Raw genomic sequence first — 24291 nt, 5'->3', positions numbered from 1 at the left:
TAACACCTATCCTACTCAAACTCTTCCAGAAAATTGCAGAGGAAGGGAAACTTCCAAACTCATTCTATGAGGCCACCATCACCCTAATACCAAAACCTGAGAAAGATGCCACAAAAAAAGAAAACTACAGGCCAATATCACTGATGAACATAGATGCAAAAATCCTTAACAAAATTCTAGCAATCAAAATCCAACAACACATTAAAAAGATCATACACCATGACCCAGTGGGCTTTATCCCAGGGATGCAAGGATTCTTCAATATCTGCAAATCAATCAATGTAATTCACCACATTAACAAATTGAAAAATAAAAGCCATATGATTATCTCAATAGATGCAGAGAAGGCCTTTGACAAAATTCAACATCCATTTATGATAAAAACTCTCCAGAAAGCAGGAATAGAAGGAACATACCTCAACATAATAAAAGCTATATATGACAAACCCACAGCAAACATTATCCTCAATGGTGAAAAATTGAAAGCATTTCCCCTAAAGTTAGGAACAAGGCAAGGGTGCCCACTTTCACCACTACTATTCAACATAGTTCTGGAAGATTTGGCCACAGCAATCAGAGCAGAAAAAGAAATAAAAGGAATCCAAATTAGAAAAGAAGTAAAACTCTCACTGTTTGCAGATGACATGATCCTCTACATAGAAAGCCATAAAGACTCCACCAGAAAATTACTAGAGCTAATTAATGAATATAGTAAAGTTGCAGGATATAAAATCAACACACAGAAATCCCTTGCATTCCTATACACTAATAATGAGAAAATAGAAAAAAAAGAAATTAAGGAAACAATTCCATTCACCATTGCAATGAAAAGAATAAAATACTTAGGAATATACCTACCTAAAGAAACTAAAGACCTATATATAGAAAATTATAAAACACTGATGAAAGAAATCAAAGAGGACACTAATAGATGGAGAAATATACCAGGTTCATGGATTGGAAGAATCAATATAGTGAAAATCAGTATACTAGCCAAAGCAATCTACAGATTCAATGCAATCCCTATCAAGCTACCAGCGGTATTTTTCACAGAGCTAGAACAAATAATTTCACAATTTGTATGGAAATACAAAAAAACCTCGAATAGCCAAAGCAATCTTGAGAAAGAAGAATGGAACTGGAGGAATCAACTTGCCTGACTTCAGGCTCTACTACAAAGCCACAGTCATCAAGAAAGTATGGTACTGGCACAAAGACAGAAATATAGATCAATGGAAAAAAATAGAAAGCCCAGAGATAAATCCACACACCTATGGACACCTTATCTTCAACAAAGGAGGCAAGAATATAAAATGGAGTAAAGACAATCTCTTTAACAAGTGGTGCTGGGAAAATTGGTCAACCTCTTGTAAAAGAATGAAACTAGATCACTTTCTAACACCATACACAAAAATAAACTCAAAATGGATTAAAGATCTAAACGTAAGACCTGAAACTATAAAACTCCTGGAGGAGAACATAGGCAAAACACTCTCCAGCATAAATCACAGCAGGACCCTCTATGATCCACCTCCCAGAATACTGGAAATAAAAACAAAAATAAACAAATGAGATCTAATTAAAATTAAAAGCTTCTGCACCTTAAAGGAAACTATAAGCAAGATGAAAAGACAGCCTTCAGAATGGGAAAAAATAATAGCAAATGAAGCAACTGACAAACAACTAATCTCAAAAATATACAAGCAACTCCTGCAGCTCAATTCCAGAAAAATAAACGACCCAATCAAAAAACAGGCCAAAGAACTAAATAGACATTTCTCCAAAGAAGACATATGGATGGCTAACAAACACATGAAAAGATGCTCAACATCACTCATTATCAGAGAAATGCAAATCAAAACCAGAATGAGGTACCATTTCACACCAGTCAGAATGGCAGCGATCCAAAGTCTACAAGCAATAAATGCTGGAGAGGGTGTGGAGAAAAGGGAACCCTCTTATACTGTTGGTGGGAATGCAAACTAGTATAGCCACTATGGAGAACAGTGTGGAGATTCCTTTAAAAATTGCAAATAGAATTGCCTTATTACCAAGCAATCCCACTGCTGAGCATACACACTGAGGAAACCAGAATTAAAAGAGACACGTGTACCCCAATGTTCATCACAGCACTGTTTATAACAGCCAGGACATGGAAACAACCTAGATGTCCATCAGCAGATGAATGGATCAGAAAGCTGTGCTACATATACACAATGGAGTATTACTCAGCCATTAAAAAGAATACATTTGAGTCAGTTCTAATGAGGTGGGTGAAACTGGAGCCGATTATACAGAGTGAAGTAAGCCAGAAAGGAAAACACCAATACAGTATACTAACACATATATATGGAATTTAGAAAGATGGTAATGATAACCCTCTATGCAAGACAGCAAAAGAGACACAGATGTATAGAACGGACTTTTGGACTATGTGGGAGAGGGAGAGGGTGGGATGATTTGGGAGAATGGCATTGAAACATATATACTATCAGGTAAGAAAAGAATCACCAGTCTATGTTCGATACAGGATACAGGATGCTTGGGGCTGGTGCACGGGGATGATCCAGAGAGATGATATGGGGTGGTAGGTGGGAGGGGGGTTCAGGATTGGGAACTCATGTACACCCATGGCTGAGTCATGTCAATGTATGGCAAAACCAATACAGTATTGTAAAGCAAAATAAAGTAAAAATAAAAATTAAAAAAATAAAATAAAAATAAATTCTGTAGGAAGGATTATATAACAATAATGTATCCTACTTGAGGACATGTTTCTCCTTCTTGAGAACCTTCTGACTAATCCTGTTATCTTAAAATGTATATGGTAGGAGTGGGTCTGGTAAGACATTTACAATATTGAGACATTCTTTTGATTTACTGTAATAACCAACTAAAAAAGTATATAGCTCCCTTGCTAAGACTAGTGAATGGGGCACTCTCCATCCCCCTTCTGATGTCTATGTCATAAGCTTTCTCTGTTTGTTTTTCACTTTAATAAAAGACTGCTACACAAAAGTTCTTGAGCGATCAAGCCTGGTCCCTGGTCCCGAAGCTAAATCTTCTTTGGAGCTCACAAATCTGATACCATTCATCATAAGCTATCAGAATTGCAGCTCCTAACGCAGAGATTCGGACATGACTGAGCGACTGAACTGAACTGAACTGAACTGAATGGTCAGCAATCTAAGTCTTCATTGTTTCTGATGCAGTTCAAGCCTCCAGACAGAGCACAGGGTAGGTATTCAGTAAATATCAGTTGAATGAATATGATAACACAATTTTGTGCTTGTGTCCTTAGTTTCTTCAGTTGTATACAACTCTGTGCGACCCTTTAGACTGTAGCCTGCCAGGTTCCTCTGTCCATGGGATTTTTCAGGCAAGAATACTGGAGTGGGTTGCCATTTTCTCCTCCAGGGGATCTTCCCAACCCAGGGATCAAACCTGCCTCTCCTGTGTCTCCTGCCTCACAGACAGATACTTTCCTGCTGAGCCATCTGGGAAGCCTGATAACATAGCTTAACACTCATTAAATCTTAACTCCCTTCTCCCTTCAATGTCTCATGAATGTTGGGTCATTTGCCAAAATGAGCACTGAATAATTCTTAAATCTCTTGGAATGGCTGAGAGAGGTTAATCTGGAAGTCTCTCGACTCCTGAACAAGCAAAACCTTGAGACAAATCAGAGAGCTCCAATATCTTTAAAAAACATTTCATGTTTTGATGAAAACAATATATTTTACAAGTGGTTGGGGGAACCAAGTACTCTTGTACATTTTTTGCTAGCCCATAATAATTAGTTCAATGTCTTTAAATGGCTATTTCTAATGCCTATTAAAACTATTAATATATATATATATATACCCTTTGACCTAGCTATTATATATCCAGATATATCTCCTGCAGATATTTGCATATACATATAAAGAAGCTTGTATGAGAATATTCTCTTCAACACTTTTTTAACAGCCAAAGATTAGATTGGTAGGAGACTATTCAATAAGTTATGGGGTGCTTGCAATGGAATAGTCTGCAGCCAAAGAGAACAAGACATATCTATATGAATAGACTTGGGAGTATATCCCAGTTGAAAAAAAAATGGAGTATGAAACACTGCACTACAAGCTACCATTTGTATATAAAAGACAGATACAAAGAAAATATGTGAAGAAATAAATAAAAATACTGATAACAACTGTTACCCTAGAGGAGGAAACAGGGCTCTAGGAGGAAGTATGGCTGTGGAGATCTTTGCTCTTTGTACTTTCCTACTTTGTTTGCATCTTTTATCAAAGGGAAGTGCTACTTCTTTGAATTAATAACTTTAAAAAAAATACCCCTCTTGAATACAAATTATTTTGGAGAGTCACTAATCTCTGAAAGACTCTTTAGCTCAATATTTGTTTTTTCAAATTTACCCTTTCAGTTTCTGTAAAACTAGTCCTTTTATAGTTTATTTCTATTACCATGAATGACATGTTATTAGAATGGAAGCAATTTACTATTTTCACTTTCACTAATTTTAGGGTACAAATGTGATGACTGTCCCAAATGTTTCTGATACTATTAATAAACCTGATGCTCACAATCTAGTCTACAACAGGCTGGACAGGTCAGGGGTCCCTAAGGGGCAGAAATGCCAACTCCTTTTCTAGCTATTTTTCCTAGCCTTGTGGAGTGGGGCGGGGCGGGGGGAAACAACACAAAAATCAAAACCCAAGCATGTCATGACAGCATGCTTCAGAGGCCTGGAAATTGCCTTGGGAGTTGTCGTGTCATGGATTCTAATCTTTATATCCGGGCCTCTGATGATCTCACCTCAAACTCTCCTGACTCTGCCTGGGCCTCTGTTTTCCTGTTTGCAAAGTAAAAAAAAAAAAAAAAAAGTTTATACCTCCTAAACTCACAAAAACCCTGTAAGGTAATAGGCATAAATGCCAAATATAATACACACTACTGTTTCCCAATCTCAACAATAAATGTGCCAAAACAGTGGCAGGAAACCACATGTCTTAGAAAACAAAACTTAAAAAAAAATACCCTTAAAGGTCAAGAATTACAGTATTGATTCCCACTCACTTTAGCCTTTGCTTTCCCAGTGAATGATGTCAGTGAAAAACTGTGGACTTTGGAATCTGACAAGTCCAAGCTCGGACTGCCAAACCAAGAGTCCCTTTAAACCAGGAACTGGGTATCATCTTCAGTTTGTGCTCAGTGCCTCCAGCAGCACCCACATTACTGAGGCAGTTATCCTCCGGCCACTTTATCCATGCCAGGGGCTTTCATAACCACCTCTGCCTAGAGCCTCATAATTTTATTTCTGCAGACAGATCTCTCATTTAACTCCAGGCATATTTATCCAAATTAGCATTTCATTTTAGATGTCTAAAATATACCTATGGTCATGCTCAAACTCTCAGTCATGTCTGATTCTTTGCAACCTCATGGACTGTAGCCTGCCAGGCTCCTCTGTCCATGAAATTCTCCAGGCAAGAATGCTGGAGTGGATTGCCATTTCCTTCTCTAGGTCATCTTTCCCACCCAGGGATCAAACCTGGGTCTCCTACATTGCAGGCAGATTCTTTACCAACTGAGCCACCAGGGAAGCCAAAATACATCTTAAAATACATCCAAATCCAATGTGATAAGTATCTACTTAAATCTGACCATCTGTCCCAGTTCCCAGTATAATAATGGCCCTCCTATCAAGCAAGCTTTATGGGCAAAACTTCTTGAGTTATCTGTGTCCCTTTCCTCTTCATCACCCCGACATCCAATCCATCAAGTTCTTTCAGTTGAACCGCCTAAATAGTTTTCTAGCCTAGCCTCTTTACTCCATCCTATGCCCACCACCATATCTGCCCTAGGCCAGCTGCTTTCTCTGTGGCCAGGTCTTTTACAACAGTCTCTGGCCTCCCTTACCCTCGCTCAGTCTTGTCCCTCTTCTGTCTGCTCTCCACACTGAGACCACAATGATCTTGTCTTTCACATGGTAAAAATCTCCATTAAATTCAGTGTGTTTTGGACAAACATAAAAACAAACAAAGGGGACCTCCCTGGAGGCCCAGTGGTAAAGACTTTGCCTTCCAATGCAGGGGGTGCAGGTTTGATTCCTGGGCAATGAGCTAAGATCCTACATGTCTCATGGACAAAAAAAGAAAAAAATACAGAAACAATATTGTTATAAATTCAATAAAGACTTCAAAAAAACTTTAAAAAATAGAAAGGCTTATATCTCCAGCTACACACACACACACACTCCAGTCACTCTGAAACCCTCCAGTCTTCTTGACTTGCCATGCTCCTTCCATGTCACAGACTGGGTATGTTTCTTCTTGGTTAACTCTTACTTTATACTTCCACTCCAAGTATTTCAACAAGAATATACTTCCTTCCTTCCCAGAGAAGAATAAACATTGTATGATACACTGCTTTACTAGCATGGATATCTCCATCTTGGCATTTAAGATAGCCACAGTTTTACATTTATTTAGGACTTTGTGTTTTCCACGTGAAGCTTTCCATTCAGGGAAGTTCCATGAAAATAAGGGTTGGGTAGATTTTTAGTCATCATTGCATCTCTGCTGCTTGAATCATGAAGGTACTTAATGAACATCTGTTTCATGAGTGTTTCAATGAATACATTTTTGAGGGGAAGAAAAAGATAACCAAGTTTTGATACATTCTCTGCATGATCCTAAGCAAACTCAAAATTTCTAAGTGAAATGTCTTTATCTGTAAACGTATATAATTGATTCACCAGGTTTGGGGGAAGATTAAATAGAGTTGTATCGTGAAACTTTAGCCATGTACCTAATAGAATCTTTTTTTTTAAATTCAAATCTAATTTATGGGTTTTCTAATTGAAGTATAGTTGATCTACAGTATTGTGTTAGTTTCAGGTGTAGAGCAAAGTGATCAAGTTTTTATATATATGTATATATATATGTATATTATCTTAAATTCTTTTCTATTACAGTTTATTACAAGATATTGAGTTTAGTTCTCTGTGGTACACAGTAATCCTAGTGGTTTATCTGTTTTGTATATAGCAGTATGCCTCTGTTAATCCCATACTTCCAGCTTATCCTGCTCCCATCTCTTCCCCTTTGGTAACTATAAGTTTTTTTCTATGTCTGTAAGTCTGTTTCTGTTTTGTAAATAAGTTCATTTGCATTTTTTTAGAGTTCACATATAAGTGATATTATATATTTGTCATTGTCTTATTATGATAATCTCTAGGTCCATCCATGTTGCTACAAATGGCATGATTTCATTTTTATGGCTTAGTAGTATTCCATTGTGTGTGTGCATGTAACATCTTTATCTGTTAATGGACATTTAGGTTGCTTCCACATCTTAGCTATTGTATATAGTGCAGTTATGAACATTGGGGTGCATGTTTCTTTTTGAGTTATAACTTACATCTTTTCCAGATATATACCAAGAAATAGGATTGCTGGATCATATAGTAACTCTATTTTTTTTAAAGGAACCTCCATACCGTTTTCCATAATGGCTGTAACAATTTACACTCCCACATACAGTGTAGGAATTCCCTTTTCTCCACATCTTCTCCAGCATTCTAATAAAATGATATTTTAATACAATTCAGTTCTTTCCTCCTTGACATTGCATCTGATACTTTGAACAATGAAAGGTATCTCTTACTAAATAAACAAGTGATTTAATAAAGATATATGATTTGCTCAGAAAATTCAGTGTTTCAAACAGCTGGAGGGACAAAAATAGGAAAGACAAGTTCCAGGGCTCTAGGCCATAAGTTCCAGATTAGAAGGCAGTAGAAAATACAAAGTAGAAAGACAAAATAATAATCTACAGCAATCTCATCCAACAAAACAAATTTTTTCACAAACCCACACAGGATTCACTGTCAAAGGAGATAGAAGTGCTGTGAGTTAAGCAAAGAGGAAGATTTTCAAGCTGGAGGCAGGTAAGACTCAGGTGGGGCCTTTTAGGGTGGGTAGAGGAGGGCTTCCCTGGTGGCTCAGTGGTAAAGAATCCATCTGCCAATGCAGGATAAGCGGCAAGTGAAGAATTGGGAATGTGTGTGAGTAGATGTGAGGTGGTCAGCTCTGGAAAGATGTAAGAAAGAAACAAAGGGAGCATGATAATTCCAAGAACAACGAGGAGATCAGTTGCTTGGAACAGGGGAGTCAGAGTAGATAAGGCTGGGTGCCTGGTTAATAACCAGGTGTATGAAGTTTTGAATGCTAAAGTAGGGAATTTGGACAGTTCTCTGAACAAAAATATTGAAACTCTAAACTCTTACAAATGTAGATGTATCCCAACCACTTCAAATCCTAATAAACTACAACACAGCTTCCTTAACTTGGTTTCTAAATTTCTCCAAGATCACACTTCAGAGGAAGAGAGGAGGAGAGAAAGCAAAGAAGGAAGGGAGTGAGGAAGGCAGGAAGGAAGGAATGAAAGGAAATGGACAAATTGACATCTGGCAAACAGCTTATGCCTCATAAAGTTTCACATTGCATATAAATACGTGGTTGAAGCCTCCTTGACTCCCCAAAGCGTGTAGGTAAAGAGCATGTTGGCTTTTAGTGTGTTGGAGAGATGGCATCTTCGCTTCAGTATATGCCTTTGACACTTTATCCACAGGCCTCCCCATATCAAAAGTTTTTGCAAGGCCCACACACAGAGCAAAGGAGCATGGAACCCCAGATGGGGATTCATGGGATGATTCTGGGTGGCCTGTTCTGCCACCTCTGCTACATTCCTCCATCATCCTCACCACCCTCCATTTCCCCTATTTCTCAGCAATCCTAGGAATATATGAAACAAAGGACAATTAGTCTTCTACAAAGTAAAGGGGAGAAGTTCAATATAAAGCAAGTGATATATATGTGTGTGTGTGCATGTGTGTACATATATATACAGATGTATGTGTATCACAAAGACTTCTTCAGACTTCTTCATATAGACATGAGGAACTTTAATGCACCTGGAAAGTGAAATCTACGAGTTTCAGCAGCAGCCTGCAATGTTCTACTGCTTTTCTGACTTAGCAGGCAAGAATACCAGCTATACCCCTTTCTAAATTCGGTCACTTGGCTTTTCTGAGATTCTACCACCCGAGCAAAACTGAGTACTGTCTCATGACAAAACCAAGCTCTGCCATTCCTCTTCTCCCTGGCAGAAGGGGAGTTCCCTTCACCCTTTACCTTCTATGAACAACAGGTATACCTATAAGTATCTAGAGGCCACCTGACTACACGAATGCTTTCAGATTGATCTAAATCCTTCCCTGCAAGTCCATGGCAAACTGCCAAGCACCACCCACTAATCCCAGACTAGCTCAGGCCCACCTGAACTATGTTTACAAAGCCAGATCTTTTTTTCATAGTGTTCATCACAGTTCTCAAGTGCATATTTTGAGTGTTGTATTTATAACATTTACCCCCTCAATGGACTATATAGCTCCATAGGGGCAGAAGAAGTGTGGGTTCTGTTCTTACTTATATTCTCAGTGTCTAACACAGTACCAAAAATATAAGTGATAACCTGTAAATATTTAAGGAAGGAAGGAAGCAAAAAGGGAAAGAAGGAAGGAAGGAAACAAAGAGGGAGGAAGGGAAGGATGGAGGAAAGGGTTGACAGGGGACCTTCTTCCCATCTAAGTCTTTTAATGTCTCTGCCTACTTTTTCTTCTTAATTTATGAAATCCCATAAGGACAACTACTGACTATAAAGAGACAATAGACTCTCAGGAATTCTCAGACATAAAGGGAGAGACAGAGGAAAGGAAAGGAGGACTAAAGCCTAATATTTACCTAAATGGGACATTGTAAAACTATCAAAAGACTAAATCTTAAGGTTTTCTTTTCTGGGTTACTCATGGATTAGTAAGAACCGGGAATAGTTGGATTCAAAATAACATATGATAATTATAAAAGAAGTAGACACAAATTGCTGTGAGACTATGGTATTGAAAAGGTACTGATCCCACCTCAGGGAGTAAGGTAAAGTGTGCTACATGAGCTCTTTATAGAAGTGACATTTGACCTGGACTCTCAGGAGTGAGCTGAAGATTGTGTTATAGAGAAAGAAGAAAGAACAGAGGAAAGAACACAGTGAAGTCCCGGAGAGATGAATGGGCCTGATAATCCAGATGCTGAGGAAAGGTTTGGGAAAATTAGAAAAGAAGATATAAATTGAAAGCTGTGGGTGCCTGAGCTAGAGAAATTTTCTTTGACATATTTCCCTTTAGAACTGAAGCAGAGAAGGAAGGGGGCAGAACCTGGACAAATTTAGGGAGGAAATGTGAGAGAGAAAAATGCAACAGAGAGTTTTGGGGCCCAAAGGACAGAACTCAAATTGTTCCATAGTCTTAAATTTGCCCCATTGAACAACCCTTATTTAAACTCTCTAAGCCTCACTTTCATCACTTGGAAAAATTAATATAATACCTACCTCAAAAACCCAGCACAGAGCTGGGCTTTTAAAAATGTGCATTTCCTCTCCTTTCTCCCAAAGTGCCTTGTGTGGGTTAGGGGAGTGGGGAGGAAGGTGGGAAAAAAAATGTTTAATGTTTTCTTTTCTTTATGAGTTTCATTTCACTTCCTTTAACCATCCTTGATCTCTCTTTTATCACTACCTCCCCCAAGCAATGAGTGTTGGCTTTGATAGATCATAATTTCTTCAGGTGGCTCCTTTTTGGTCATTGTTTGGTTCCACTGTCATGCCAGATCTTGGCATCTCTACATGTTCCTATCCCTCAGACAGAAGCATTATCAAAAGGTTTCAGTTTTCTGTTTGTAATTGCTAGGTTGAATACCAGGGGTCTTTTCACCTGCCCAACCCACATCCTCCCTAACTCCCACCACAGCCAACCATTCATGCTTCCACAGGGCAGATGGAAAAGGAGTGTTGAGGCTCCTGGGGAGCCTAGCTATTGTTTGGGAGAACTGCAAGCCAGGTGCTCAGTCTGTCCTCCCTTCTCACCGCACACCCTGCTTCCTGTCAATCATCCTGGAACACCAAGTGCTGGGCCGAAATTTTTGTCCACAGGATGTTTGTTTGCAGGCACTGCCTTCCAAGTCTCAAAGCTCAAGACTTCCGCTGACAATCCAAACACTAAAATGAAAAAAGGGGGGAAAACCCTTGGGCAGTTCTTTTAAAGCCTAATAAAGTCTATTTATATTTGAAAATAGCAACAGGTTATCTCAGCTTGCAGAGGTTGAAGAGGCTAGGAAGCCTGATCTTTAAAATCCTGAGCTCCTGGGAAGTGGAAATACAGGTTTCCTAAAGGGGACACTAAAAACATGTCCTTAAAACACCTTCGGCGTATTTCCATGGCCAATTTCCATAAATGATCAACTCCTGTTTTTATGGGTACATTGGACTGCTCCAAGGGTAAATACCTTGCAATTAAGCCATGAAGTAGAAGAATTTGCTAAATATATGTGAATAGAAATTTAAGATTCTCAACCAAGTCTGTAGGATAAATTTAAGACCTTGAGGTCACTGGGAATTTCTGCAATACGAATATTTGAGAGACTAATGATTGCATGTGAATCTCATTGATTGTTTGAAAAATAGTTTTAAAACAATATATGTTCTTCAGAGAGCAGGTAACAGAGTTTGCCTATATGTTAATAGTGAAACGATCCCCTGGTTGTCTTCCTGAGTCACTCAGTAGTTTACTTGAGATCTCTTGGCCTGCCTATTCCTATAGATTCTATATAAATAATACACAGGACTTTTGAACATTTTTGTATTTACCACCTACTGCTTTTAATCTTTATATCTCTGGGGAATTGACGTAAGCTTTCTGAGATTATTTTGCCTGTGAAAATGGATCATTATATAAACTCCATTCAATGGTATTGAAACTTAAATGAGATCAAGTGCGAAAAGTGCCTGGCATGCAATACGTGCTCAGTGGACAGCACCTTAGAAAATAAAAAAGCAAGGAAAATTTCCCTTGAGAGGCATCCCCAAGACTGGCTTTAAAGTTGCTGCAACTACAACTACCACTCTCTCAACCAAATATTAATGACATCCCAGGAATAATTCTTGTACAGACATCTTCAATAAGAACAGTTTTGAGATAAGACATGGAAAGATGATCCCAAATACATTATCTAAAACAGCTGAAGTCCAAGAACTTGTCAAACGGGATACAAGTTCATAGTAGAATCAAGAACAAAAAGAAAGCCATTATGCTCCAGTTCATTTTTGGAAGATTAACACACATTTATCAGGGAATGCTATCACCAAAGCAGGGCTTTCAGAGTTCTTTTTTTTTTTTTTGGTGACATGGTCTTTTTTTTTTTTAAATTTATTTATTTTTTATTTTACTTTACAATTCTGTATTGGTTTTGCCATACATTGACATGAATCCACCACGGGTGTACATGCATTCCCAAACCTGAACCCCCCTCCCACCCCCCCTCCCCACAACATCTCTCTGGGTCATCCCCGCGTACCAGCCCCAAGCGTGCCATATCCTGCATCGGACATAGACTGGCAATTCGATTCTTACATGATATTATACATGTTTCAATACCATTCTCCCAAGTCATCTCACCCTCTCCCTCTCCCACTGAGTCCAAAAGTCCGTTATACACATCTGTGTCTTTTTTGCTGTCCTGCATACAGGGTCATCATTGCCATCTTTCTAAATTCCATATATATGTGTTAGTATACTGTATTGGTGTTTTTCTTTCTGGCTTACTTCACTCTGTATAATTGGCTCCAGTTTCATCCATCTCATCAGAACTGATTCAAATGTATTCTTTTTAACGGCTGAGTAATACTCCATTGTGTATATGTACCACAGCTTTCTTATCCATTCATCTGCTGATGGACATCTAGGTTGTTTCCATGTCCTGGCTATTATAAACAATGCTGCGATGAACATTGGGGTACATGTGTCTCTTTCAATTCTGGTTTCCTCAGTGTATATGCCCAGTAGTGGGATTGCTGGGTCATAAGAAGACCAGTTCTCACTGGATATTACCTGGGATAGATCCTTTAGTTACACTGACTTAGTAGCTTTAGGAAACAGTTATTCAAGTTCTGGCCAGGCTTCCATACAATACTCAACTGCTCTAAGAGATAACTAATTCTCAGGTTATTATTATATGTACAGTCAGAGTTTTCAGAAAAATCTCTGATATACCAAATGTGGATTTGGGAAAAGCTTACTAAACCGAGTCACTAAAAGCTTGAAATTTGTGGACTATATACAAGAGAAAATTAAATGTTGTTTTAATAATTAAAGTAATGTTGATTAAAATTAATTGCATCATTTGGTATGTATTGAACTGGCAAAGATGTAAGGAAACAACCATCAAGAGTCAGGATCAAGATGGAAAAGTAGGAAGATTCTGAACTAGCCTTCTACTATGGACACAACAAATCACAACTAAATGTAGAAAAATTCTCTCTAAAAATGACCTGAAGGTTAACTGAACATCATGTCTAAAACTAATGGTAATTTTTCAAAAAACACTCAGACAGGTAGGTAGGGGCAAGATAGTCTAGTCAGGATCTACAGCTCAATGCAGTGAGCCTCAAGTGGGAGGGGATATCACAAACACATAAGTCCTCCCTAAGGAGTGAGGGGTTGGAATCTCTCACTGAGCACCCTAGTCCTAGGTAACTGCACCAAGAAGCTATGCCCCCACAGCCTTGATGTTTGGCTTTGAAAACCAGTGCTTACATCCAGGAGAGTCAAAGGGCTGTGGGAAACCAAAATTCCTCTCTCAAAGAGCAGGTGCACAAACCCACCCACTCTGAGTCTCAGTGCAGAGGCAGCAATTTGAAAAGCTCCTGGGACATATGTGAAGAAGATCCCCTGCCTAGTTTTATGGTGAGGGCTGAGGGGTAGGGATTTGTGGGAACTGTCTCCAGAAACTTAAGTTCTGGTAAGTTCCTTTAAGAAAAAACATTTCCCCTTTCCTAGGTGGTCTGATACTGCTAGGCATCTCCCTTGCTAGTGTCACTCACTCTGTCTAAGCAATCTCCTAAGGATCCACTCCACCTCCCATATCTTCCCCTGCCAGCACCCCTACAAAAGAGATTGCACCCACCACACCCAGCAGCAGCTTCAGCTAGTATCAGTGGCTCCTCAAAGTAACTTCAGTCCTGGAGAGCCCACCCTTCCCACCATTGCACCCAGAATTGTTGGGCTGGGCACCACAGGCAGTTGACTGGGGCTAGACCCACCCACTATCACACCCACAGCAACTATAGTATCCCCACAACAGGAGGGTATGTGAAACCCACACAGGAGACACCCTTGAAGCATCTGACTCTGGAGACCTGGAGGATTATTGTTCTTCTGAACCCCATATGAAACTATCTTCACAAAGTCACTTCTTCAGGAAGATGAGAGGCAAAGCTGATCTACTTGGTACACAGAAACAAATACAGAGAGAATATACAGAAAGAGGAGACAAAGGAATATGTTCCAAACAAAGGAACAAGACTAAGCTTCAGAAAACATCTAAGTGAAATGGAGATAAGAAATCTACTTGATGAAGAGTTCAAAGTAACAGTAATAAAGATGCTCAGTGAACTCAGGAGAAGAACAGATGAACATAGTGAGAACTTTAATAAAGAGAAAATAGAAAAAGGAACCAATCAGAGATGAAGAATACAGTAACTGAAATGAAAAATATGCTAGGTGGAATCAACAACAGATTAGATGATGCAGAAGAATAGGTCAGAATTTTGGAAGACAGCATAATGGAAATCACAAAAAAAAAAAAAAAAATGAGGATATGGGAACTCCCTGGCAGTCAACTGGCTAGGACTCAGAGCTTTTCATTGCCCAGGTTCAATCCCTGGTCAAGGAACCAAGATTCTGCACGACAAGTGGCATGGACTAAAAAAAAAAAAAAAAAGAGGCTAGTTTATGGTATTTCTGGGACAATATCAAGCATATTAACATTTGCATTACAGAGATCTCAGAAGGTGAAGATAGAGGAAAAGCACCAGAAAACTTATTTGAAGAAATTATGGCTGAAACTTTTCTTAAGCTGGCAAAGGATATGGACTTTCAATGAAAGCCCGTAGAGTTTCAGGGACAAAATGAAACAAAAAGAGGGCCACACTACAGTGTATTATAATTAAAGTGTCAAAAGCTGATAAGAAGAGCACTTCCTTGGTGGTACAGTGGATGAGAATCCACCTGCCAATGCAGGGAACATGAGTTCAATCCCTGGCCTGGGAAGATTCCACATGGGCTGAATAACTAAGTCTGTGTGAGACAACTAATGAGCCCTTGCTCTAGGTCCAGTGGGCCACAACTACTGAGCCTCTATGCTGCAACTACTGAAGCCTGCACACCTAGAGCCTGTTCTCCGCAAGATAAGGCACCACAGTGAGAAGCCCCAACACTGCAGTGAAGAGTAGCCCCCGCTGTCTGCAGCAAAGGGAAGCCTACACATGGCAACAAAGACCCAGGGCAGTCAAAAATAAATAAAATAAAATAATAAGAATAAGATAAAGAGAGAATCTTAAAGGTAACAGGAGAAAACAACTGGTTATGTATAAGAGAATATACATAGACTATCAGTTGATTTTTCAGCAGAAAAGGGAGTGACATGATATATTAAAAGTTCTGAAAGGAAAAAAGTTACACTCAAGAAAACTCTACCTGGCAAGTTTATCAATCACAACTGAAGGAGAGATTGTGAATTTCCAAGACAAGCAAAATTAGAGGAGTTCACCATTGCCAGCCATACAAAAAATGATAAAGGGACTTCTTTAAATGGAAAAGGCCATAACTAGAAATAGGAAATTGTATTAGAGAAATATCACTGGTAAAAGCAAACATATATTAAAGGTAGTCGATCAATAACTTACAAAGCTACTATGGGAAGTAGTAAAATCAACTATCAGTTCAGTTCAGTCGCTCAGTTGTGTCCGACTCTTTGCGACCCCATGAACTACAGCACGCAAGGCCTCCCTGTCCATTACCAACTCACAGAGTTCACTCAAACTCATGTCCATCGAATTGGTGATGCCATCCAGCCATCTCATCCTCTGTCGTCCCCTCTTCCTCCAGCCCCCAATCCCTCCCAGCATCAGGGTCTTTTCCAATAAGTCAACTCTCTCATGAGGTGGTCAAAGTTTCAGCTTCAGCATCATTCCTTCCAAAGAACACTCAGGACTTATCTCCTTTAGAATGGACTGGTTGGATCTCCTTGCAGTCCAAGGAACTCTCAAGAGTCTTCTCCAACACCACAGTTCAAAAGCATCAATTCTTTGGCACTCAGCTTTCTTCACAGTCCAACTTTCACATCCATACATGACCACTGGAAAAACCATAGCCTTGACTAGACGGACCTTAGTTGGCAAAGTAATGTCTCTGCTTTTGAGTACACCATCTAGGTTGGTCATAACTTTTCTTCCAAGGAGTAAGTGTCTTTAAATTTCATGGCTGCAATCACCATCTGCAGTGATTTTGGAGCCCAAAAAAATAAAGTCTGACTGTTTCCACTGTTTGCCCATCTATTTCCCATGAAGTGATGGGACCAGATGCCATGATCTTAGCTTTCTGAATGTTGAGCTTTAAGCCAGTTTTTTCACTCTCCTCTTTCACTTTCATCAAGAGGCTTTTTAGTTCCTCTCCACTTTCTGCCATAAGGGTGGTGTCATCTGTATATCTGAGGTTATTGATATTTCTCCTGGCAATCTTGATTCCAGCTTGTGCTTCTTCCAGCACAGCGTTTCTCATGATGTACTCTATACATAAGTTAAACAAGCAGGATGACAATATACAGCCTTGATGTACTCCTTTTCCTATTTGGAACCAGTCTGTTGTTCCATGTCCAGTTCTAACTGTTGCTTCCTGACCTGCATACAGGTTTCTCAAGATACAGGTCAGGTGGTCTGGTATTCCCATCTCTTTCAGAATTTTCCACAGTTTATTGTGATCCACACAGTCAAAAGCTTTGGCATAGTCAATAAAGCAGAAATAGATGTTTCTCTGGAACTCTTCCTTTTTCAATGATCCAACAGATGTTGGCAATTTGATCTCTGGTTCCTCTGCCTTTTCTAAAACCAGCTTGAACATCTGGAAGTTCACAGTTCAGTATTTCTGAAGCCTAGCTTGGAGAATTTTGAGCATTACTCTACTAGCGTGTGAGATGAGTACAATTGTGTGGTAGTTTGAGCATTCTTTGGCATTGCCTTTCTTTGGGATTGGAATGAAAACTGACCTTTTCCAGTCCTGTGGCCACTGCTGAATTTTCCAAATTTGCTGGCATATTGAGTGCAGCACTTTCAAGACATCATCTTTTAGGATTTGAAATAACTATAGTAATTAAGGGATATACCGAAAAAAAATGTAAAATGTGACATCAAAAAAGCAAAACAGGTGAGTGGAGAGAGTTAAAATGTAGTATTTTAGGATGTATTCAAACTCAAGAGATCATAAGCTGAAAATAGACTGCTATATACATTGGTTGTCCTACATGAATCTCATGGTAACCGCATATCTAAAAACTATAATAGAAACACAATAACTTAAGAGAAAGGAGCCCAAACATAACATTAAAGAAATTCATCAAATCACCAAGGAAGAGAGCAAAGAGAGCAAGAGAAGAAAGGAACACAGAAGAACACAAACAAAGAAAAAGAAAACAATTAGTGAAATAAGTATACACCTCTCAATAATTACTTTAAATGTAAATGAACTAAATGCTCCAATCGAAAGACATAGTAGCTGAAAGAATTAAAAACAACAACAACAACAACACAAGACCTATATATACGCTGTCTACAGGAAACTCACTTCAGATCTAAGGACACACACAGACTGAAAGTGGAGGGATGGAAAATGATATTCTATCCACATAGAAGCAAAAATAAAGTTGGAGTAGAAATATTTGTACCACAAAAAATATTTCAAACCAAAGGCTGCAAAAAGAGACAAAGATGGGAATTTCATGATAAAGGTATCAATTCAATAAGAGGATATAACACTTGTAAATATTTTGCATCCAACATAATAGCACCTAAATACATAAAGCAAATATTGACAGACATAAAAATAGAAATTGACAGTAATACAATGGGAGTAGGGGACTGTAATATCCCACTTACAGCAATGGATAGATTGTCTAGACAGAAATACAGCTTAAAAAAAAATACACACACATACACACAATGGCCTTAAATGACAGATTAGATGGACTTAAACATGTATACATAACATTCTGTCCAAAAACACAGAATATACATTCTTTTTGAGTGAACATAGAACATTCTCCCAGAGAAGGCAATGGCACCCCACTCCAGTACTCTTGTCTGGAAAATCCCATGGATGGAGGAGCCTGGTAGGCTCTAATCCATGGGGTCGCTAAGAGTTGGGCACGACTGAGTGACTTCACTTTCACTTTTCACTTTCATGCACTGGAGAAGGAGCTGGCAACCCACTCCAGTATTCTTGCCTGGAGAATCCCAGGGACAGAGGAGCCTAGTGGGCTGTGGTCTATGGGATCGCACAGAGATGGACGCGACTATGCGACTTAGCAGCAGCAGCAGCAGAACATTCTCCAGGAGAGGTCTTTAAGCCACAAAACAAGTTCTGATAAAGTTAGTAAGATTATAAGCATATCAAGCATCTTTTTTATATCAAAGGTATAAAACTAGAATGAAGTACAAGAAGAAAATTGGAAAAAAAGAACACAAATACAAAAAGATTAGATAACATGCTACTAAACAATGGGTCAACAAAGAAATCAAAGATGAAATTTAAAAGTTTCTAAGACAAATGAAAATGGAAATATAACCTTCTAAAATCTATGAAACACAGCTTAAAAGCAGTTTTAAGAGGGAAGTTTATAGCAAAACAGGCCTAACTCAAAAATCCAGAAAACTCTCAAATAAACAATACAATTATACACCTAACAGAACTAAAAAGAGAAAAACAAACAAAGCCCAAAGTTAGTAGAAGGAAGGAAATAATAAAGATCAGAGTGAAAATAAGTAACAGAGACAAAAAAGAAATTAGAAAACATCATGAGACTAAAAGCTGGTTCTTTGAAAAGTAACCAAAATTGATAAAGCTTTAGCTAGACTCATCAAAAAAAAAAAAAAGAAAGAAAGAAAGAAAGAAAAGCCCAAATAAAATCATAAATGAAAAAGGAGAAATTACAATTGATTCCCTAGAAATGCAAAGGATCATAAAAACTACAGTGAACAATTATATGCCAACAAATTGGAAAACCTAGAAGAAATGGCTAAATTCCTAGAAATGTATAATCTTCCAAAACTAAATCAGAAAGAAATAAAATATCTAAATGCATCAATTACTGGCAAAAATTTAATTAATAACCAAAAACTCTCAACAAACAAAAGGCCAGCACCAGACAGCTTCATAGGTGAATTCTACCAAATATTTTAAAAAGATTTAATACTTAGACTTTTTGAACTATTCCAAGAAATTGAAGAAGAAGGAAATTTTCCAAACTCACTGTATGTGGCCAGCATTATCCCAATACCAAAGCCAGACAAGGACACTACAGAAAGAAAATTACAGGCAAATATCCTTGATCAATATAGATGTAAAAATCTTTAACATAATGGTAGCAAGACAAATTCAACACTACATTAGAAGAATCATATACAATGATCAAGTGGGATCTATTCCAGGGATGCAAGGATGATTTAACATTCACAAACCAATACACTACCCTAACAAAATATAGAGTGAAAATCATTTGATCACCTCAATGACTGCAGAAAATGCATTTAACAAAATTAAATGCACACTTATGATAAAAATTCTGAATGAAGAGGCCATAGAGAGAAAGTATCTCAACATAATAAAGTTCATATATGAGAAGCCTACAACTAATATCATACTCAAGGGTGAAAGCTGAAAGCTTTCCCTCTGAGATCTCAAACAAGACAAAGATACCTGCTCTTCCACTTTTATTCAACATGGTATTGGAAGTCTTAACATAGCAATTAAACAAGAAAAAGAAATAAAAGTCATCCAAACTGTAAAGGAAGAAGTAAAACTGTTACTATTTGCTAATGATATGATATTATATAAAGAAAGAAAAACCCTGAAGATTTCACTGAAAAACCTATTAGAGCTAACAAATGAATTCAGTAATGTTGCAGGATACAAAATTAGCATACAGAAATCTGTGTGACAATACACCAATAAGGAAGGAGAAATTAAGAAAACAATCCCATTTACAACTGCTTCAAAGAGAATAAAATACCTAGAAATAAATTTAGCCTAGTAAACAAAACACCTGTATTCTGAAAACTATAAGATACTAATAAAAAAAAATAAAGATGCCACAAATAAATGAAAAGATATACCGTTCTCTTGGATTGGAGGAATCAATATTGTTAAAATGCCAATATTATTCAAAGTAATATATATATAGTCAATGCAGTTCCTATCAACTGTAGTTTTTATTTGGATTTCCTTCATGATTTTTTCACAGAACCAGAACAAATAATTTCAAAATTTGTATGAACCAAGAAAAGATTCTGAATAGCCAAAACAACACTAAGAAAACAAAACTGGAGGTATCAAGGTTCCTGATTTCAAACTATACTACAAAGCTTTGCCAATCAAAACAATATGGTACTGGCATAAAAATAGACACACAAATCAATGGAATGAAATAGAGAATCCAGAAATAAACCCACTCACATATGATCAGTTGATCTACAATAAAGGAAGTAAGAACATACAGTGGGAAAACATCTCTTCAATAAATGATACTGGGATAACTGGATAATCATGTGAAAGAATAAACCTGGACCACTATCTTATACCAAATATAAAATTAAATTCAAATGGATTAAAGACTTGACTGTAACACCTGAAACCACAAAACTCCTAGAAGGAACCATAGACTGGTCAGCTCTTTGACATCATTCTTAGCAACATTTTTTTGGATCTGTCTCCCTAGGCAAGGGCATGAAAAGCATAACAAACAAGTGGGACTACAACAAATTAAAAGGTTTTGAACAGTGACGAACACCAGCAACAGCACAAAAAGAGAGAAGATAATTGCAAATTATATATTTGATAAAGAGTTAACATTCAGTATATATAGAACTCAGACATCTTAATATTTTTAAAGTCTAAAATAGACATTTTTTCAAAGACATACAGATGGCTAACAGACACATGAAAAAATGCTAACCATTACTAATCGTGAAGGATATGCAAATCAAAACCATAATGATATACTACTTTACTCCTGTAAGAATGGCTATTATCAAAAAAGACAACAAATAACTTGTAAAGACAAGAATGTGGAGGAAAAAGAATACTTGTTCACTTTGAGAGGGAATATAATCTGGTGTAGCCACTATGGAATATGGAAGTTCTTTAAAATTAAAAATAGAACTACCGTTGGATCTAAAAATTCTACTTCTGGGTATTTTGCTAAAGAAAATGCTAATTTAAGAACATTAAGCACCCTGCACTCCTATGTTCACTGCACCATTGTTTATAACAGTCAAGACATGGAAACAATCCAAATGCCCATGGCTAGGTGAATGGATGGAGAAGGCAATAAGAGTCGGACATGACTGAGTGACTTCACTTTCACTTTTCACTTTCATGCATTGGAGAAGGAAATGGCAACCCCCTCTAGTGTTCTTGCCTGGAGAATCCCAGGGATGGGGGAGCCTGGTGGGCTGCTGTCTATGGGGTCGCACAGAGTTGGACACGACTGAAGCGACTTAGCAGCAGCAGCAGCAGCAGCAGCAGCAGCAGGTGAATGGATAAAGAACATGTGATATACATATATATATACAGAATATATAAGTATACAAAAATATATATACATAAATATGTGTATTATATATATAGGAATATTGTACAACCATAAAAAGAGTGACATTTTGCCACTTTAACAACATAGATGGACCTAGAAGGCATTCTTAGTAAAATTAGAGAAAGATAAATACCAAGTGAATTTACTTAGATATGGAATATAAAAGAAAAAACAAATAGAACAAAGATAGTTTCATAGATACAGAGGAGGATCATAGGGAGATGAGCAAAACAGCCAAAGGGGATTAAGAAGTACAAATTTCCAATTGCAGAAAAAGAAATGTCATGAGAATATAACATACAGAATAGAGAACAGAGTCAATAATATGATAATTTTAAACCATGACAGATGGTAAATAGACTTATGGTGATCATCTTGTAGTAAATATAAATGTCTAATCACTATATAGTATGCCTGAAACTAATAGAACATTATGTCAATTATACTTCAGTTAAAAAAATAGCCACCAGAGTACTGAAGAATGTAAGGATGAGGTTGACACAAACTCACCTTCAAATGATGGCAGTAAAGCACAATATATGAAACCAATATGAAAATATGTAACAAGGTTATTAAAATACATTAATAATTTTTGATCTGTAACACCAGTTGTGTAATACCTATCCTAAATGGAAATATGGTTAAAGCTCCAGGTGCAGATTTATTTATGACATTGTTATTTACAATAACATTTTCATTAAAAATGGAGATACCCTAAATGTCCCATAACAAGGAAAGAGCTAAGTATGTCACAATAATATCAAAAATTATGAAGCCTTTAGGAATTGTGTTTTCAAAGAATGTATAACGATACTGAAGAATAATAATGATATAAGGTAACAGGACACCAATGAGGCGCTGTACAGTATCTTAAATGCACCCTCTGTATTGTTCAAATTTTCTCCAGTGACCAAAGCTTTCTTTTATGGTCAGAAAACAAACAATGCATATTTCACCAACAAAAAAGGCTCAGCATTCATAGATGGGCTATTTTAAAAACCTGCAGCAATACCCCAACTAACAGTATTTTAGAAAGCCAATCATACTGTGCTTTACATTGCTGTTAATTCAAATATCCACTTAGAAACCCAAAAGATTTTGATATGAAGGAAAAACGGTTGCTATTTCATTTTTCTTGGTCCATATTGCTTTATCTAAGCAAACTGCAAAGTGTCCTAAAAGCCATATGGGAGATGTACTTCCTCACAGCTGCAAAGGAAACATTTGCAGAACAGAAAACACCAGAACTCACAATATATTCTTAGTTAGAGTAGAATGGAAAGCACATGAAATATTTAAAACATGGAGCTGAGATTTCATTTTAAAATACTTTAATTGCCTGTACAGAGCTCTTCCTTTTTTATTTCAGGACTCAGTAGATTAGTGACAACGGACGAGGGGAGTAATGGAGTGGATGAATAAAGGAGCAAAGAGCAACAGTCACTTGGAGAGAAAACAATCCCTAACAAACCACAAAGAGAAACTAAGGGTTTTGTATTGCTTTGTTTTTTCCCCTAACAGAATCGTGTTTTGTTTCTTACATAAGTTTTGGTGCTGTAAAATGTGACACGTTTTATTCTGGTCATTCCCTCAGAAAAGCCAAACAGAAACCAGCCCTCATGGTTTCGAGAGAGCAAACCTCCCCTCTCTCATGTTTCAACGACAGCCTCCACTTGGGCCGGGGAGCGTATCATATATCATAAATCACTCTCTGATAGATATTTGGCAGGCACTCAGCACCCCAGGCTATGCAACCACGTACAGTATGGAAAAATTTTAAGGTGGAATCTTGATTTTGTAACTTAAAGACTTAATAGCACCTCAAAACATTTTACTACTTCCTGGTACACACACACACACAAAGCCAAGAAAGTGGAATTCTCCATATGGTTTTCGACTTTATAGGATATATACACAATAAGCCATACAACTGTAAACCTGGAGGCATTCTCTTGCTGTTGTTAATTCAACTCCAGTGAAAATGGAAAAAAAAAAAAAAAACTTGGAGAGTTTGCTCACAGTCTACCCCTGAAAGAGTCAAGTCCCTAGGAAATTCTAGAATCTGCTTTTTAACTCTCCAATCCCCCACATTAACTATTACACACCTTCTTAGAAACTGGGGGAGCAGAAGGACTAGGGGGTGAGAGGCAGATTTTATGGTAAGATAATAACTTGCTGTCAAAGGTACTGTCAAAGATTTCAACAGGAAGGCTTAGCAGTTAACGAGAGTCATAGAAACCCCAGCAGTCTGTCTCCTGATTCTGGGCCCAAATCTGACATTTTGAGGGCCTCTGAGTGTGCACTCCCACCTTCTCAGATGTTGCAAACCGTTTCAGACTTACATATTCTTCCTCAGGAGGCTCTTTCAACAAATCAAGTAGTTTTTGGAAATTGCAAATTGCCTTTAACCCCTATATCACATCCCCTCAGCCAGCACTGGGGATCCTTGGAAGACTTTGCTCCCAGCAAAGCCACTGCT

This window comes from Oryx dammah, unplaced genomic scaffold, assembly GCF_014754425.2.
Source record: "Oryx dammah isolate SB20612 unplaced genomic scaffold, SCBI_Odam_1.1 HiC_scaffold_11050, whole genome shotgun sequence".
Taxonomy (NCBI): Eukaryota; Metazoa; Chordata; class Mammalia; order Artiodactyla; family Bovidae; genus Oryx; species Oryx dammah.
This window is presented reverse-complemented; position numbering follows the sequence as displayed.